Source organism: Pollicipes pollicipes, unplaced genomic scaffold, assembly GCF_011947565.3.
Source record: "Pollicipes pollicipes isolate AB1234 unplaced genomic scaffold, Ppol_2.1 Scaffold_6686;HRSCAF=7923_pilon_pilon_pilon, whole genome shotgun sequence".
Classification (NCBI taxonomy): Eukaryota; Metazoa; Arthropoda; class Thecostraca; order Pollicipedomorpha; family Pollicipedidae; genus Pollicipes; species Pollicipes pollicipes.
The window spans coordinates 14,782,615-14,802,455 of record NW_023596921.1 but is presented as its reverse complement, the minus strand read 5'-3'; the positions used below and the strand labels follow the sequence as shown (position 1 = coordinate 14,802,455).

The following is a 19,841-nucleotide window of genomic DNA, read 5'->3' as shown; positions in this document are numbered from 1 at the left end:
CAGTGGAGATGCAAATTCCTGCATGGGTAGGATTTGCGGTTCATCTTTACTTTTCCAGGAAGGCACCACCTCCAGTCACTTGGCTTGATGGCTTCCGCGCCGCCATGTATAAAAAGGGCGTCTTTAGAAGGGAGCACATCTGTACACACGACATGACCCCTGACAAAGACACTGCTGCGGGCAGAGCGTGGCCTCCGTAATGTGACAGCGCGGAACACAGGACATACCTTCAGAACGGAATATACCCTTTTTACAGGAGTCGGTGAACAATCGCGAATTTGCGATTCGAATCGTTAGCGAAAGTGACGATAACTCGACACGCTTACATAAGCTAATCGCAGAATAAATCGTAAATTTGCGATAATCGCCCAGCGCGGTAGCCTGCAAATGTGCGATTTTTTTGCGTTATATTTGCATTTCTGGCGCAAGTGCCACGAAAACAGGGTACTGAACCACAAGTGAAAGCGAGCACTTTGCGCTCAGAAACAGGCAGGTAACAGACAGTAGGAGACACGAAGATGGATGGAGCGGCGGAATAATGTTTGGCTCAAGCCGTGCTTTTAGTATGATTGTGTGCCAAGCATCTGTTGGAATGCCAAAGAGCTGCTCACGCCATTAATAGGAAGAGCGGAGGTGGCAGAGGGTCTCATACCATCGCCAGCTAAGGAGATGCCATACGCCAGACGCTCTTCTTGCAGCGTACGGTGGCGCATGTTTTATCATTTCGATAAAGCACCTTTACACAAGCGGGTAACGACAATAGACAAAGTCACAGATAAAAAAGACGCATGAAACGCCCACGCTGACAGCACAACACCTTCGCAATCTTGACGCGCAACACCGGAACCTGTGACGGGGCGACGGAAAGAAACGATCGGACGGACATGCACAATTTACGAAACGCAGCTTTATCTAAAAATAATTGTGCTTAAAAAATGTAGCTAGATAAATGGATTTGCCTTACTTCAGAGAGCTTCTTTGCCTTTTTTAATTTATTTATATCAGCATTAAGCAAATTTCTCAAAGCACCTAAAAGAGGCAAGCGGTAAATTTGGGGTATTTGTGCAAGATTTACGCGAATCGTAAATCCCCCCTTCCGCCATTGCAGATTTACGATATGATGTGTGGCTCTCGCGGCGTCGCTGAAACCCGTTTGCATGTGCAGAAACTGCGTCTTTTTTCTAATCGTCGCAAAGTCATCAGTTTAGTCGACTCACGTAAATGGGATGTGTGTTTAATGGACGACAGCTGCCTGATAGAAGTCGGCATGAAATACGAAACCGCAACTTTCAAGCGAAACGGTGATAAGTGTGCTCTCGCTAGCTAGCATGGGTCTAGCAGTATTGATTATGCATTCACCGTCAGAATTTGAGTCAGACGGGGCGTAAAACAACCGGGTTTTCTCGCTGGTACGCACTGAGAAATACCTTAAAGGTCGCAGATGGAGTTACTCTGCAAGTCAGGACTTTCAGAGATACCGTTTGCCTCACCGGTTTGAACGGACATTGGAACGACCGCTGCTGGCTTGACATCATGACGAACCAACGACTGGACTGCGCCCATCAGGTCATGTAGAAGACATCTTCCACTGAAACCTCGGTTCAGAAATTCCAGCCACTAAAACAATTCAGTGATAAGCACAAATATAATGTATGTAAGATTGATTGCTCCTTGTGACTCTTATCGTTTTCAAGTACAACAATGCCAGCTGACCAATAAGACAGTCAGTGGGCAACTGGCCAGAGGAATGCCATCCGATGCTGGGTAAAAGGTCCGGGAAGTGAGGGGCAGGGAGGCTGGGAGGGGGGGGGGGATTTGCCTTACCATGATCGCACTACTCACGACCACGGCACGTTTGGGACGCGACTGACCCCCGCCCTGTCCAGCATGTCGCGTTTAGCGGCTCACCCCAGTGTAGCAGTGCTGCTGACCCCCCGGCGGCACCCTGTAAGATGACACGGACCGCCCGCTGACCTTTGACCGGCGGCAGACCACGTGACCGGCGTCGCCCGCGGCTCGGGTATTCCGGGCGCCCGCCGTTGGGGCTGCCGTTGTATCGGCACCTGTTATGTTTGGCGGCGGCGGCGGGGTGCCGATCCCAGCTCGGTCAGGCAGGCCGACGCCAAAAATACGCCCCTCTCACCCAGGAACGCACGGTTCGGCGGCGAGCCACGGCGACAGCGCGTTTACGGTCGTAGCTCGGGAGGCTCCGTGTTAACGAGCCCGTCTAACCCCTACTGCGAATGGCGACGAGCGCGTTGCGTGCTCTGCTGAAACGCCGATCGTGTTCGCGATGGGTGTCTTTATAGGGTGCAAAATGTTGAAGATCTGCAGCCCTATGTCGGAAACTTTCATCGTTCAAGTTTTGACTTCGATTAATGGGTCAATAGCTTCGTAGATGGCTGCTAAAATATTGGCTGGTGCCGTCGGTTTCGTTGCCAACACGGAGATGGAACGCACGAACTAATCAACAGTGAGCTAAATAGCCTTGATGCTGCGGAGTTTCTGACGCAAGCTAGAGGGCCGGCCCATATTCGCTAAATGGTTGTTTCCCAGCTAAGCCGGTACCTATTCCAAGTAGCATGAGTATACATATATTTGGTCAACGTTACCATAGCTCGCTAGATATCACCTTGAAAAAATCTGCTTCCGTCATGCGGAGAGCATGAACCTTCCGCGTCTGGAAAAATGTAAAAAGTGCCAACCAGCTGACCCAAACTGTGGCCTGAGTTTTGTTCTGTGTGTATATTTGTTAAACGATGGGGCGTTTGTATGGGGCATCTGTCATTGAACATTTGTATAGGGAGATGGGGCATTTGTAACTGAATTTGTGGCTCGGCTGCCTGCGATATGTGCGTGCGTTCCTTCCTTTTGCGTCGTAGAGGTGACCATGTTTCATGGGTTTGCACCCAAGGTTATTGCCACTCACTTTTTTCCAGACAGACGAAAAGTATCTTCTTTTCCCTCTGAAAGATTGTCATGCTATGTCAGTGACACCTCTGAAAGACTGGCTGTCGGCGCGCTCGCCTCGGTTATGATATGACACAGCGACACGTCAGCCAACATGCAAAGCTTCAGTTGATGCACGGCCAAAGCCAAACATGCGATGACACCACCCTCGTTGGTCTCTCCTGATCGTGTCACGTGTCGCACGTGCAATCTGTCGGCGCACAATGTCGGCGCCACGCGTCAATCTGTCGGCGCACAATGTCGGCTCGCGCGTCAATCTGTCGGCGCACAATGACGGCACCGCACGTCAGCCTGTACTGCGTCAGCCAGCGCCGAAGCTGTGACAACCGAGAATAACGGGCTGTTGTCAGCCGCCAACAGAGACCGTCTGCCGCCTCGTTGGATTGTCACAGGTTGTTGATCTAGTCCTCGTCGGTGTCGTCGGGAGCAGGGTCGACGCCGACGGCATGCGATCTGTTCAGTTAGTGGCGGCACGCTGTCTTCCCTGTTTTCTCCCTGTTTGCGAGCTGCAGGGGCCCGGCTGAAGAGTGCATCCCTGTCGTCAGCAGTAAATATTTATCTCCTTGTTTCACAGACGCAGATGAGTAAGAAAGCCGGTTCGGGCAGGATGGATATGAATGGGACACGTGATCATCGCATGGGCCGCATGGAACAGATGGGCAGCTGGAACCTTAAAGCTTAGTCGTTCCATGCAGCATGCCCTACCCTAAAGTCATCCAAACGTGTACATAATGTGGTGTTAGAATCAATTTGTTGCAATTTATTTGCAAGCTAAAAAAGATGACTGATTTAGCATGACCTACCCATACGACAAAGATCTTTGTCTGTCGTGTCCAGAACTCGAGGGGTACCTAGCGGTACATGACGCTTTATCCAGTTGTTTCCAGTTTGGTTAGATCACAAGAGCTGATATCATCCACAATGACGTCTAGATTGCCGAAAAGCACCGTCAGCGCCAACCTATGTTAAGCACATTGTTTTGCTAGTTCAAAAGAAGCTCCAAAGCTCAAGTTCGAAGAAGACACGAGCGAATGTGCAAACAGTGGTCAGATATTTTGTATTCTGTTTTATCCCGTCCGACAAGCAAAAGCTTCTCAATAACATCTTTATGGTGCAAATCTACATGTTGAGAATATAAGCCCACATGCCTGTAATCAAGGTCAAGGCTAATTTTTTAGAGCTTGCTGCTCTTGAGGTGTGGGAGTTTATTATCACCATTAGTTTCACCCATGACCCGTCATGCCTTGTCGAATACTTTTGACACCAGCAGGCAGGCCTGGGTGCATATACTGTGCCGCTGAGCACGGCCTCGTCGGTTTCACCAGCGGCCATCGCACGGTTTACTGCAACTGCTAGCGCTGGCCCGATATGATGCTGAAGTTATAGGTTGACATAGCGCCAGTGACTGTCATAACTGCACATGGCTTTATTACGAACGAACTCATTACAATTTATTACAGTTGTTATTGCAAGCCCGGAACGATATTCAACCTGTGTGTTTACATAGTCATCACAAATTATCATACCCGCACATCGCTTTATTACGAACGAACTTGTCGTAACTAACCAAAACTTGTAAAGCCTCCTCGGCCTGGTCCGGCCAGGTCGGCCGCCAGCCACCAGCCGCGCTTTGGAAGGCCCCACCGTCTTTCCAACATGGATCGCACTGCTAAACGGCTCCTAGAAACAAGTGGACCAATTTGTTAAAGTCATACCGTACTATTCCCAACGTGATAGCTGTGAAATCAGATCAAACTGCGCGGTCAGCTGTGCACGCAGGCTGTATGATCAGGTGAGACTCTCCTGTAATATCGTACCATCTCCAAAATTCCAACTTCCCTAGTTGACTATCATAGCAAAAGTAAAGTTTCAAAATTGCAAAATTCTGCGAGTCTGGGACTATCTGCCCCAAGACTGCACATCTGCGACTGGTACTAGTTCAGTAACCCATTCACCATAACTCTTTAGGTTGGTGCGTGGTCATCAAAGGGGGTCTATCGACACTGTGTTACATATGATATCTTTGTTTTGACCTGAATCAGCCGGTCCGTCTTGCTGCCGTAAAGCTATAGGTTTAAAGCATTTACCACCATTTCCAATTAATCTAATAAATAGGCTGGATGCATGCCGCTGGCGGCAGAGTACAGCAATAGGCGGCCAACTACAGCAATGCTGCACCTGTCGCCGGCGGCGGATCACAGCAATAGGCGGCCGAATACAGCAATGCAGCGCCTGTCACCGGGGGCGGAGTACAGCAGTAGGCGGCCGAATACAGCAACGCAGCGTCTGTCACCAGCAGTCGGGCCCAGGCATGCCTTGACCGCCGGCTGAGCACCTGCCCAGCTGGTTTGATTGCAATTCTTTGATTGCAAAAGGGCTAAATTGCCATAAGCCAGCATCCGACCATCTCACCCTCATGGCTCGCTTTATCCTGAATCCTCACGACGCCCCACTTCCCCGGAGACAGGCTGCATCCATCAACCATGAGTGGGCCGAGGGCCCCCTAGGAGGGGAACCCGACCAGGCGCCCAACGCATACTCCGAGGGGTCCCTGTGCCGGCTAAAGCTCGGCGATCGGCCCCCAGGTGCATGTAGTTCTGTCTCACCGTCTTTATTCTCCGTCATACGATGGCTCTGTAATAATAATTTCTGATGGAAACGGTTCTAATCCAAACAACGGACCCATAAGCCAAGAAAACCAGTGCCGTATAATTATTTCTTTCCATCATTAATGACTACAAAAATTGGTGGAAAATACATCGCAACGTATTCAACAGCGCAGTATTTCAGAACGCGTACACAAACAGGAATGCACTGTGTGTATCCTCCGAATCTTGAAGTTTGTTGATCACTGGTAGTATATTTTCTTGTAATGCGAGATTAGAAAAGCATGAATTAAATAGATTTTGCTGAAGGTATAAAGCAGCGTTCCTGTTTGCCAATGTCTTCACTCGATGCATCCTTATGGGTGTTTCTGACATGTTAAACAATTCGATTCCGGTGGTCCGATTTGTTCGTTTTCTTTGCAGTGGCTAGAAATGAACAGCTGCGTGATTTAACGACATCACAAGAGGAAGTCGTTCACTTTGTTGATATTGCTCACTGCAGTTTGCGGCACATTACCTACATTTGACTCGTGCTCATGATCATACCTTGAAACGTCGTGTCCTAAGAATGTGAAGGAGTGTCAGTACTTAACCCGCGAGGTGAAAAACGAAAATAAGAGAAACATCGCATCTTAAGTCTATAACGCTTAACAGACCTTGCATTACGGATGCCAAATTAATGACTATTTTTATAGATCACCAGCGCAAAGGGCTGCTTGCTATTTTGCCCTCGGCTGTAAACAAAGTTGTTTCAGCTGATTTGTTTGACGCGTGTTTGGCCAGCGGCCCACCTGCGGATCTGCCTGGGCCAGACGTCGGAGTGGCTGGATGGACGTCTCCCCAGTGAGTGGGAGCGGTCCGAAAGCCGCGTTATGGCTGCAGTCAAAGCTATAGAAACAATAACTACAGCCGTCGTTTTTGTCTTGCGAATGGAAGTGGATGCATTCAAATGTTTAAAGGCAAGGTTACTGGATCTACTGGCTGAACTATTTGCTGATACTGGTTACTGGTTTAAAAGTAAAAAAACGTATTTCAGGACACGTGTGTTTAAGACATGTGGAACTTCCCGTCTACCCTTTTTCACACGTAGCGCAGCACTGCAATCATGCTCTCTTGTAAAATAATTTATATTACCCTAGTTTATCTGTTAAAAAATTAACATTTTTGATTTTTGGACCCACTCGCGCCTTGATGCTTTAAACATGCCTCGGTAGCTTCTTTATCTGACTACATGCACGTTATACTAGTCATAAGTCCCAGTACGTCCCAGCATTATAGTGCTGGAACCTGGAAACAGGTTTCTCTTCAGTTGTTGCTCGACTCACTGATAGCCGTGCTGTCATCTCCATGTGCTGCTAGATGTGATATGCGTTTGATGGACCATTCTGTACTGACAGGTGACAACGGACACGACCTTTTTTGAAAGTTGTTCAATGTGGGTGCAAGGGACAAGGATTCTGAAGAGAAGGAAATGTATCACTATTCACTTCTGGTTACCTTGTCACATTTTTGAACCACTAACGAGAAATGATACCAAGAGAGATTTTGTCGTGATTTGATTCCATTTTATTTCATTGGTCGCTGATTGAAACACAGACTATCGTCATCTGATATCAGTGACAATTTATTTTGAAAAAGTTTGCACTTAAATTTGTGAAACCGCTGTATGACAAAGTGGTGCCGCTAATAAAGTCCAGTCTTGGGTTTTACGTACACCGCTATATATTGACATCAGCAGTGAACTCCACTGCTGAGGGAAACATAATCTGTTGAAGCACCCTGGACGCATTACTCAACGTTTTTCTCCCCGTTCATTTACAACTTTCGAATATTCCCCTTCATCTTGCCCAAGAGCTGGCTTAAAAAAGATCATACCACTTACAGACGGTCTCTCTGGATTTGATTGGCGGGCATTTTAGACGAAAAGCAGATCCAGCTCCAGGATTATTATTGTATATATTATATATATTATGACCGCTGGTCCTCCGAAAACTGCAGCCCGGTCGGCAGAGCCAGCGACTCGGATTAGCGAGCATTCCAGCGGCGGCGGTCGGTCAGCGGCGGGGCTGCCCTGGTCGGCGCTCTCCCGCGCCCGCTGTCAACACGCTGGCAGCCAGCCGCAGCCGCCGCCAGCCGCCCACCCGCGCCGCTCCGCCGCCGTTTGAGCCGCCCCCCCCCCCCCCTTCCATATTGCGGCCGGCAGGCGGGGCTGCGGCCGGCGCTGAAAATCCAGCGGCAGTGCCCGGCGGCGGCGCCCTCGCTCAGGGCCATGTCTTCTGACGTGCGCCACCGAAAACACATGGAACCGCTGCACGTCATCGCGGTGGAGGAGAAGAGTCATCCTTGGTGAAAGAATGTCCGCTCGCTCGTCAGCCGCCTCTGACCGCTGGACGCACCCTGGTTCCCCCAGGGCACCGGACGATCTTACGCTTTCCTTTCGAACTCTAGGGTGATTGCGATCAGGTACAGGTACACGCCGATGGAATGTGAGAGACCGCCGGCCGACTGGGCTTTCTTGCACCGACAGCGGCGCTGGCGGGCGGCTCGTTCTGGAGCCGTGGGCGTGGCTGGCGGCGCGCGGAGGACGCCCGGCAGGTGGCGCTGGCCGCTGCACAGCCGCCGGGCCCCCTGTTGGCGCGCAGTGACTTGTTCCACCCCTGGTGATCCGAGAGACTGTCCTCCGGTCCGCCCGTCCCCGGCCTCGCGTCGCACTCCTGTCGGCCTCATTTCTGGGACTGTTAACAGCAGGTGAGGTCAGCGTCAGATGCAGGTGCTAGGGTCTAGTTTGTGCGGCAAAAGGACGGGTGGTGACGGTTTGCTTGCTGGTTGGTTTTTATAGGTCTTAATGAAACGCATGATTATGCTCTGCGTAGTGACTTATCGAATCCTTTTAACTGGTGCAGATAAGCTTTGCATTTGTCGCGCCTTAAAAGCTAGTTGCTACTTTTGCGGATCCAGCTGAAAAAATAAAGATGACCCGAACCAAGACCAGGTGTAGTGAGCCTAGTAGACAGAGGGTTGCAGAGTTCCTGCCGCACCGTATAAAGGAGGAACATCCAGCATCTGGGCTGTTATCACAGACAAAAGCTGCAGCGATCGAGTGATTTTCGGGCGGGGCTGCGGTAAAATGATGGTAATGATCTCTGAATGGAAAGACAGACCATGCATGCCAGTTGTGGACAGTGGAAGAATTCGCTACCATTTTAGCTTTTTTCTTCATTTTTTAGTTTGCCGCGTGAGTAAAGAGTTAAGAAGGGCCAAGATGACCAGCGGACTGATTGGTGCTATTAATTTATTATTTACAAGTCGTAGTCACTGGGACGACAGCTAACAATATTTGTGGTATAACGGAGAAATGACAACTCTTTCATCTTAGCTGCTTGTCCTACAGCATGATGGATGTGTTTTGACCTGCTCAGAAATTGGCAAGGCAGAGCCCTGGATTAAGCAAAACATTGGGTACTAATGCGAGTGCGTCATTACGACGCAAACGCCATGGATCACGGCGCAGGACGTCCGCACTGAAAGATAAATGTGCAAGGTACTGAGTCACTACGTCATGGCGAGAAGCAGGCACAAATCTGCTCAACCGATAATCCGCCAGATGTCAGTGGTTATAGCCGTATTGCCGGTGGAAAAAAGACAGGAGAATAGAGATAAAGATGCATTGCTATTTTGACAACATGACTGGATTGAAATGAATAGCAGAACTACACCCGCTAAACAACTAGTGAAATTTTTGGCTAGCGGATGAACGTTTTCGTCAACGTCAAAAGCAATTCAAGGGATCATTAACTTCCGTTAGGTTTTCACGTTCTTACACCGATAATGTTAACCGGGGGCAGGGTAAATTTTCATTGAGTCTGGAGCATTCATATTGACGTAGGCGGTGGGTAGGGCTTCCGAACGTGAGGGAGATTCAATGGTTTGCACCTTCGGGATCTGAATTGTAGGGAAACGATGGTGGAGGCTTGACAAGTATATTTTGGCATTCGCTGAGGTGACAGGAAAGCGGTCTCCCGACACCTCCTGGTCAGTGGTCAAGTTTTTCCATGAATGACGTAAACAAAATTTGGAAAACGGAACTATTTTAAACTGTGGGCCTGGAAAGCATTGACAACTTTAAGTCTTGGCATCAAGGTTTCAGGTAACCGATTCTCATTCCGTTTTGTGCCATGATGAACCAGACGCTCTTGGATTATATTATGCACTCAGCTTTCACCATAAATGCCACTTTTCAAACTTGGGGTTTCTGACCCCCGTAAAAGATGTCAACACTCATCTGCTATGTCAGTTAAAAGTTTTCTTTGAGCATCTGTACCGATATTAGATCGCAAAATCACAAAGTTCAAAGGTAAGTTTCTTAAAGATAAGCGGTACATCTTCTCCCAGGGAGACGAGGTGGAGCCGGCGGCTCAAATGCTCTCACGACACCCACCATGGCATACTGGGAGACGACATTTGTTTGGTATGCTCTCACGACACCCACCATGGGATACCCGGGAGACGACATTTGTCAAATCCTGCGTGTGCCCCTGCTAACGAGCAATACAATTATTTGAGTAATGTTAACTTTACGGTACTCAAGTCTAACAACTTTGATGGTAAAACTAAAATTTACGACTATGTTTCAGTTTACTTAAATCTCGAACCTGTACCCAAATCCCAAGCAATCCCCGATAGGATTCAACTCTCACAATACAGGGAATCCTCAGCTCTACTTTACAAACCTTCAGAACTATTGTACAGTGCACGGCACTGCATAGCTTGGCACTGGAACTATAATACCGTAATTAAATGGCAAACGTTGCCATTTAGCACTTTTCACCTTTTGAAGAAATTTAGAATGCAGAATCAAATGCGAGAAAAACAATGCAAAATTTATAGATTAATGTATTAACACAAAAACAACCTTTTCTTGCGGATTAACGGATTAACGAATTAACTTTAGCTTTAACTTGCGGTAGCTCCTTAATGGATCTCATTGTGTCACTTAAACTTTGTAAAACCACCCAGGGAACGGATCACCTTCTAATCTTTAAAAAGAGTTACATTTTGGGTTAACGTTGCACATTTCTGATCATGGCTTGATGAATGGATTTCATCACGCTAGGTTTCTGACGATGTTTAATTAGGCTCCACACCCGTATTCAGGGTGTCTGCAAGTTTGCAAATGTTTTGACAGCCTCCAAACGCACAAACACTGTAGGATTTATTTTTCAACACTAGATTTCATCTACTTGTGTGAATACAAACGTCGTGTCCAGAACCACCCTGCAATCTCGCCCTGTATCTCTCGCCGCATGATGTTCCCTGGTGAAAATGTCGGCCGTAGCTGACGTGGTGAAGGGCCGGACACTGGCCCTTGTGTGGCAAGTTTACGGACTTCAAGCACAGGAAGCGTTAATGGACGACTGGCTAGTGACGTCATCTGATGGCTAACCATGCGTGTCAGGCTGTCGCCGAGTGTCCGTGTCGTGGCGGCACATGTACCTTGACAGCTGTCAGGAGCAGTTCCCGCTCAGCTGCCATTGCCAGAGGTGCTGTCAGCGGTCTTATAACAAGCTATGCTCAGCAACAGCCCAGACTCAGACGCTGCCGGACAAGAGCACGCTGTAAAAAGGAGTCACTGACATTCAGTTACCTTGTGAGCTTATTTGGGGCTCCCGTTCCCCTCGGTTATCTAGTCTACCTGCCTTACCCAAAATCTACAGCCAAATGTAATGTTCTGTTTGCCATGTCTCCAGACCAATGGGACGCTACATAACCTTACCAGACTCAAAGCGGCGAAACATTGCCGGGAGAAAACAGAGAGGCGAGGATCTCCCACGTTTCCTCCAGTTCACGTCACGTGCAGTAGCCAACGCCGCTGCGCGGTCGCATGGGACAGCTTGTCTCACTTGGCGGCTGTTTTCCAACTCGTAAATCGCCCAGAGAGGCGTGCAGCCAGCGAGATACTCTCGAGCGGCCCCGGGAGTGGCGGGGCGCACTGATCGCGTACGGAAGAACGGCTGAGCGATGTCGGTAGCCGTGGAGAGGTGCCGGTGCCTGCGCCGCGGCTCCAGGGCGCCGGCGGCGGCGGCGAACCTCAGACCCTTTGGCCCCCTGCCGGCTGGGATCCGGGTTTGGCGCTGACGGCAGGCCCGGAGGCAATCCGACCCGGCCGCACTGGCGGCGGCTGGCCCGGCGGCCGTCATCGCCAATACCGCAGCGCCCAGGTGCGACTCCGCGGATGACGACAGCGCCAATCAGAACGCGGCCGTTATGAGTGCGAGGCGCCATGCGATTTATGGCCCTGAGGAGTGATGGCTAAACGGCCTGTCTTCTCAGCGGTGTGTAAATAATCTGGCCGGTCAATGCTGACAGCAGCAATAATCTATATACCGCGATGAAACCAGTGATAATAATCACATCCGAGGCTGTCGACCAATCTGCGGAGATTAGCTGTAATCTGAATCCCTCCTAAGCGGTGCTGGTGGCAGTGGAGCGCTCAGCGAATAGATCGGCGCTGTGCTTCTCAGCAGCGTGCATCTTCCACGGGCCGAGCGGTGCGCGTATGAATGCTCGAGCGCTTCGCATGAATATTTCTCAAGGTGATTTAAGCTAGAGATATTCGGTAATAGCTGAATGACCCAAAATACGCATAACTATTTATTACACTGTGCTTCTCTGAATGTCGACCATAGCCACCAAAGTAAAACCGATAATAATGCTGGGTGTTCCGATGCCATGGCAGTCTGGCAGGACGGGCCCCGCAAGTCCATACTACACGCGGCTCACGTGAGGCGGAGCTCGCATTACGCGATATGGTTATCTCTTCGGTGTGGACCAATTAGCCAAAGGTGTATACGTTGTGGTTCTTTTAGCGATTTATGAAATGGGCAACCGAAATCTGAGCAAAATCTGAGTTTTTTTAGCGCGCTTGATGGCACCTTGATTGAAATTGATGATGCTCTGGAGGGGGCCCACCCATCAACATTTCTGGATGTGCGCTGTAGTTATGACCAGAAAACAATATACACAGAGGGTGGCCATCTGTGATGGTTAACTTTTTTACGTTTTTGTAACTTTCCATCCAAAAACATTGAGGCGGGGGGGGGGGGGGGGAGGAGAGGACAAGCCAACATTGGGGTAAGGGCAACTCAACGTTGGAAGCCAAGGTCCTCTCAAAATAATACACATCGACACCCGTGCATGTTGGTCTTAAGAATTGGCATGTGAATCTCCCTTGTGAATATGTGACAGTGCATGATGGAGCATACAACGCCTGACATTGCTCGTCCTATTCAAAAGCCCAGTACACTCATCCACCAACTGGTTTTCAAGTGATCAATAATTTATCATGCATACGTTTGTCACCCTTTCATTCCTTTTTAATGATATTTTGGATACGACAAAGCCTATCACTGGAAGATCGTGAATGATCTACCGACTTTTGAAACAGTAACCGGGATCTTACTAATGCTACGTTTCATTATGAGCTCAGTGTTCTTGCCCTGTGCTATCGACCTTCAGTACAACAGGAGGTACCGGTGAAACAATGCCATAAGGCAAACAGGGCTATATGTGCTACAGGATGCACAAAAGAGGACTCCACTGGTCGTGTGAACCAAACCCATGGGTAGGGGCATTCATGCGGAAGGAACCTTCAAGAAATGCTGCATAATATCAACGCCGGCGCATCTTTTAGTCATAACTAGACCCACTCAGACTTCCTTCGCAATTATCATTGTCACAGAGTCAGTTTGGATCTAACCTTCCCTAAAGGTCGTCCATAGCTCAGAAAGTTCCAAATGCAAGCGGGAATGCACAACTAACTTAGAATGGGTGATGGGTGGGTTAGACCATAGCCCCATGGGTACCGGGTGGATTGAGCAAAGGAAACTTCAGTAAATTCTTGCGCACATAACTTCAGACACCGTACCCATGCACTATAACCGTCCTGGCAGAACTTCCAAAGACTGCACGGCACTCATGTTACGTACCCGGGAACCAGCTCGCATGAACAGCATCACGCATGGGTCAAAGTTGGCCTCTGTCCTGCTGATCGAGCGGCGCCCATCTGGCACGTGATGAGCGCGGAGGGGGGGGGGGCTGTTTGTGCCCGCCCCGTTCCAGCTGCCGACACGTGTGGTGACGAGCGGCGCGCCCCTGTCCCGTCGGCGCCGACTCGGCAGCTCGGTCCCGGTGTCACCCGGTCCAGCGTGGGCCAGGTCAGGCCGGCGGCCGCCGCTCTCGGCGCCAGGGACCAGCGCAGCCACCGCCGCCGGCCAAACGGCAATGTTTTGAAGCGCCGATGTTTTGAAAGACTTCCAGCCACGTATGATCAGCACCTGATAATCACTGCTGATAACCGTTCATACTGATAATTTTATAGGGAAGTTTTATATCAGTAACGTACTGATATAAAATGCTGACATTACGGACCACCATTGATACTTTTAACTGATAATCATTCATACTTTTGGCTGATAGCCAACCACACTTTTGGCTGATAACCATTTACGGCCAAGTAGGGAAGATTTATAAAAGCCCACACATTTGACAGCCTCACTGACCGGGCTCGCTGAGTGTGCGTCCTCATCTTCAGCCTGTGCTGGGTGGAGCCACGCGTTACTGACTGGCCGATGGGTCCTGGCTTCCAGGCCCAGTCCGAGGAGACCGTCGCTCGCTCCCGGATCGGACACGTGACTGCAGGTCGGCCCCGCCCAGCCGGGCACCGAGCACGCCCAGTACCGGCCGGTCAAGCTCAGCTGCATCCCGCTGCCCACCTCTGGAGGCTCTGTCACAGGTGGGTCACGCCGGCGCCCGGTACCGGCCGGTCGAGCTCAGTGCACCCGCTGCCCATCTCTGGAGGCTCCGCCACAGTGGGTCACACCAGCGCCCGGTACCCTCTGAAGGCTCCGTCACAGGTGGGTCACGCCGGCGCCCGGTACCCTCTGAAGGCTCTGTCACAGGTGGGTCACGCCGGCGCCCCGGTACCTTCTGAAGGCTCTGTCACAGGTGGGTCACGCCGGCGCCCGGTACCCTCTGAAGGCTCTGTCACAGGTGGGCCACACCGGCACCCGGTACCCTCTGAAGGCTCTGTCACAGGTGGGTCACGCCGGCGCCCGGTACCCTCTGAAGGCTCTGTCACAGGTGGGTCACGCCGGCGCCCGGTACCCTCTGAAGGCTCTGTTCCAGGTGGGTCACACCGGCACCGGTACCCTCTGAAGGCTCTGTTCCAGGTGGGTCACACCGGCACCCGGTACCCTCTGAAGGCTCTGTCTCAGATGGGCCACACCGGCACCCGGTACCCTCTGGAGGCTCTGTCTCAGATGGGTCACACCGGCGGGTCTGCGACACGCCCAGTGCCCGTGCCCCACCCGACTGCCGGTGGGTGGTGATGCCTCAGAGGTATTCTCAAGGTCTAGTGAGGGGCAGGGGGAGACCACACTCAGAGGGATCTCATGCCTTTCCTGAAGCATCTACCTGTCTCCCTCGAAAGGCATTACGAATGCAATTATTGTTTTTATTTGCCGATTTTGCGCAGCAATGGAGTCGCTGCGTACGATCTGAGTAAACAAGTGACTGAGAGATGCGACAATTTTAATAATTCATTCTGGCCTATGAACCTACTCTCAACCAACTGCATAGTTGAGATTCGACTTGGAGTACGCGTTTTATGCGGCTTGTTGCTGCTATTCTCAGCACGCCACCGAGATAGCGTTCTTCCAGCTCAACGAAGGGTTTTGTATCTGGCCTGTCTCCAGGTAGGATTGCGGGAATAATTTTCGTGTGACACAATGATATGGCACGGTTGCCTATAGAACAACGTTGAAAACATGCAGTTCCTATCTTAAACAGTTATTATATTAAACTTTCATTGTATTCAATTTCATTTCAATTTACTTATTTACCTGTCATGATCAGTAAAATTAATTCGTATTCGTCCAGAAAATTCAGTGGATTCGTACAGTCAACGAATCGGGCTCAACATAACCCATTGGAAGTGATGACATCTAAACGTCATTGGTGCGACATCCTAAGCTACCCGCCCACCAGCTACCCGCTATCCTGTCAGTCCTCCCGGAGGACGAAATGACTTGTGAGCAGATGTGCAGCCAAGATGAAGCCTCCTGGGTTCTCAGCCTTCCCGGTCAAAATCGAGCGCAGCCACTCACCACGTTAGTGTTTAATTTAGTGCCGCCTTCTGGTGATCGGGAAAATACTTTCGGCAGGACATCTCTCTAGGCGAAAGGCTGCGACCTGCCGCGCTTAACAGCAGTCATTTGTTGACAATGTCAACACAAATCCGAGTTGATTTGTACGGCACGCATTTGAGTCAATTGTTTTCGGCGCATGCGCAAGCCAATTTTACGAGCCCATTCATGTACCAGACAATGCACTTTTAGCGTTTTTATGTTATGAGTAGTCCGTTCGTATTGATTGATCCGGAACTATGAATTAGGGTGGGATACCAAGGTGGCACCGCCGCCCCCGTTTCAGATCTCGGTTCATAATGTTTCCACAGATTTACCGTAGGATTTACCCACCGTGAATTCTGGCTGAACGCCTGCTTGGCAAGAGTTGGGCATGGAGTGGTTTTACACGCGAAGAAGCTGCGTGACGTTTGTTCGTGGAACTCGTCAGTTGCTATGTGGTGGGATTTGATGGAAGTTTCTGCTGGCTTAGGGATAACAGGACGGTAGTTAAGTAACCAAGATCAAGGGCAGCACTTTCCAGTTGTTTGGAGATATCGACCGGCGCGTCAAAGGAGTGCGTTTCAGTAACTTGGTTACACAATTTGCTGCGTCTCTGTTGGAGCCACACCACCATATAACAGCACTAGCTCAACCCCCTCCGGCGCTACAAGACCACCGTTTCGCTAAGCTTTTCTTAGTCCGGCTTTTCGAAAAGGAAAGCCCTTTGAACTTGTCATCACAACTGAGCACCTGGTTGTCTAAGGCCATCACCTAAAAGTACTCTCAGTTCATCCCAATACCCGCTGGATGACATGCGTTTGACGGGTGATGGCGGATTTTATCACCCCTTTCAGCCGCTTCGACGAGCTTCACGCGCCGTTGCCTGAATAATGGTTCTGCATTTCTGAAGATCACGCCACAAGCGCGATATCAGTATGCTGGACCAACGTCGTCGTACCAGCAATGCATGCCATTATCATGTGGCCAGTTAATGCTCAATATGCACTTGTGTCTGTTGACAGTAAGCGTTTAGTTTATTGCCCAGATCTGCTCACCCTTTACTTGTTTCCACTCCATTTGTAACCCGTTTGTGTGAAGTGGTCTCGACCAGGCCGTTCTCGATGCCACGCCTTCGTCCACCGTGTCCTGTGGCGCATGGGTCCAGTCCACCTCTGCACGGGCGACAATCTGTGCCGGAGGCTGGCTGCCCGCCCTGCCCAACTTCAACCAGCTCCGTGGTGGGATGCAGGGGTCTCACCCCCAGCTCCGAACTGGTTTGCAGGCGTCTCACCCCCAGCTCCGAACTGGTTTGCAGGCGTCTCACCCCCAGCTCCGGGGTGGGTTGCAGGAGTCTCACCCCCAGCTCTGGGGTGCTTTGCAGGCGTCTCACACCCAGCTCCGTTGTGAGCTGCAGGCGTCTCACCCCCAGCTCCGGGGTGGTTTGCAGGCGTCTCACCCCCAGCTCCGGGTGAGCTGCAGACGTCAGCCATGAGTGGGCTTAATTACCCTCTTCCCCTGGCGGCTGACCGCCCGCACAAATTTAGAAGAGTCCCTGCGCCGCGTAATCTCGATAGCGGAGGACAGCCGGATGCATGAATTCCTGTCCCCACGACTCCACTTGTGTTATCACATAGATTCGAAGTGGCCATTAGTGACCAAAAGGGCTCTAAGCCAAACCAAACTAAGCCCAACATGCGATCAACCAATTTTGGAAGCGAAAACGTCCCGGTATCAAGCATGAACTCACTGACGTGATTTTTGAGTCATCCCAACGCCACGAGGTATTTTTAGACAGCCAAACGTTGAGCAGTTAGTTTAGCTTATTTTGAACGGAATTTGCTAGTGTTTAGTCATCCTGAACGAAAGCGGCTTGAACTGCGCACCTCCACAAACAACAAATCTGATGACCCGTGGCGTTGAGGTTGAATCTGTCATACCTGGCCTCATTGACTGCCGAGAGCATTACGCCACTTAAAGTGTTCGCAGCTCCTTCGTAGCCAGAAACTGGCCGATTCTTCTGGAATGCCCTGTTTGACCCGAGCTTTCGCGTCACAAGCACAACGCACCCACCTGAAAATTGATGGTCACATGCCCCAGTATGCCGAGGAACGGCGGCCCGGATGGGCTTGATGCATATCGATGCGTCTTTGGCAGAAGATGTCGGTGTCTAGGCCACTGCCGGCGAACGCTGACAGGTGTGTTGATGCTGACTGAACTGGAGTGGGCTGGAGCACCTCGGCCCTGCAGCCTCGGAGCGCGCCGGCCGAGCGTCAGTCATCAGACGGTGGGCTTGGAGTGCGCCTACCGGGGGCCAGTCATCAGACGGTGGGCTTGGAGTGTGCCGGCCGAGGGCCAGTCATCAAACGGCGGGCTCGAAGCGCGCCGCACGGTCCTCGCCTTACCGCCTGCTCCCGACGACCACGAGCAGTCGGACCGCTGTGGAAGCTGGGCGGCGCCTCAGGTCCCAGCGCGTCTGGCCCTTGTCGGGTGTTAGGCCCGTATCACCGGTGACCGCAAGCACCGCAGCGGCGCTAGACGCCCGCCTGCTCCACCGGATTGCGGCGCGTGCCCCGTCGCATCCGACGCCGCTGCACAGCTGAATCGGCGGAGGCCGTGATCCGGCAACCGGCTACCTGGTGGCTGTGCCTAGTGCCGGAGCTGGCGTCCACTCGTCGAGATATGAGCGGAAAGGGCGGCGAGATGAAGGCGAGGTGCGGCCAGCCGCTGGTGCTGACCTTCGAGGTCGGCGAGCGCTCGAGTCAGCTCGCCGCCAGCGGAGACGGTGGGTGATGGCCTGCGCGGCGGGCCCGACCTCCGGAAGGGCGCCCGAGGCAGCTCCCATGGCCTCTGGTATGTGATGGCGGAGCCACCAGTGACGCAGCACAGGCTGCCGCCAACAGTGGCAGCGAGAGCAATACGTGAATGGTTGAATTGGCCCCACCACCGGTGACGACGCCAGCCGGTTGTGGAAAATCCAAACCCAGCTTTCAAAGCGGATGTGTCCATGCATCTGGCATGTTGATTCAGTGAATAGGAATGATAATAGCGATATGCTGATACCCATTATGCAGAACAATAAGCTGGTTTCAACAGCACACGTCAGTTTTTGCTCCACGGAATGTGTTTGGTATGAACTGACGCGTTAGCCTAATCATTTGAGGGGAACATGGTATTTTACGGAATGGTATTACGATAAGCTACTGGTTCTAGCTGAGCGACTAAAAATGTTGGATGAAAGCGCTTTGCTGGCATTATTTGCACTGCGTGTGCTCCTCCTTTGCAAGCAATATCCAAATGCACATAGAGCTTATAGGAAGCGGCATTTTCGTCAGATGGAGAGATATTCAGTTATGACCTTGGATGCAAGAAGCAAAACCTCGGTATCACGCAAAACAGGTTCTGTGAAAACACCATGTGAAAAGTGGAGATCAATTACCATGCGGTCGGATGAGAGTCAAATTGACCCTCCAAAGGTTTTTCTTTAATAGTTTCCGAACGGCGCAGCGTAGCCGCGCTCAATGTTGCGTGGCTGTAGATAGCTGAATAGCGGATCGTCTGGCATCAAAAATTTATATGTACTTTGCAAGGTCGCTGACCCTTGGCAAGCCAAAGTCAGGCCATGGTTTCAGCAAAGACAATTTCTAGGGAATCGTTCAATTTAATCCAACAACGGAGTGTTAGATGAGACCATACATCACTGAAATACTTTCTTGGGCAGCACAACAATTGAGTGTACACGCTACCTTGATCTAGGGTCAGGTATGAAGGTCAGATCAAGGCCAAAACAAACCTGTTTTAGTACTCAAGGGCTTGCTGTATGGGGTAGTTTCTGGTGCCCATTTCGAATTTATGATAACAGAATCGCATTATACACCTTCCATGGGCTTCTTAAAGGTTAGAATAGATCACTGACCTAGAATGACCCAGGTCAACATTTTTTTAGGAACGTATTGTTAAGCATAACCTTTGTCGCTTACTCAAGTGCAAAGCTCAAAGCAGTCTTTTATGATTTTGGTTAACATAAGCTTCAAAAGGTCAAACATGATTGCTGACCTAAAACGAGCATGTGACTCTTTGCTTA

The 19,841-nt window shown here is 50.8% G+C and overlaps 1 pseudogene; it reads left to right on the top strand.

Annotated features, from left to right (window-relative positions):
* LOC119107962 (filamin-A-like) overlaps positions 1-19,841 on the top strand; it is a 117,082-nt pseudogene that overhangs the window by 73,591 nt on the left and 23,650 nt on the right.